Raw genomic sequence first — 448 nt, 5'->3', positions numbered from 1 at the left:
AAAAAATTCCTTCAATATTTTTTTAATTGAGAAAAAAAGAAACTAAAATGAAACCAAACATTTCAAAGATGTTTCTTTCAATGAAATTTCTGTAACCAAGTGTCTTGCTCAAGAGTTAAATACAACCACAGTATGCATTCATTACAGATGGATGTGTCTGCCTCGCTACTCCTTCCTACATTGATACAAGATCTTTGGCTGATGAGTGAGACTTGGTGATGTTCATGCATTTTTTTTTTAATCAATCTTCAACACTGGTCATTTTTATATATAACCCTGACCCCAAGTCAACCCTGATTCAAAGCATTCCTGTTAAGACCATCCTGGGTTTTAAGGAGGGGTGAGTCCCCCAACTTTCTGACATATTGTAACCTGGACTACTTTATCTAATGTACCACTTCCTTTTTAAAAACAGCACGGTGTGTTTCGAGTGAGACTTGACTGTTGT

Source organism: Octopus bimaculoides, chromosome 26 (genome assembly GCF_001194135.2).
Source record: "Octopus bimaculoides isolate UCB-OBI-ISO-001 chromosome 26, ASM119413v2, whole genome shotgun sequence".
Classification (NCBI taxonomy): Eukaryota; Metazoa; Mollusca; class Cephalopoda; order Octopoda; family Octopodidae; genus Octopus; species Octopus bimaculoides.
This window is presented reverse-complemented; position numbering follows the sequence as displayed.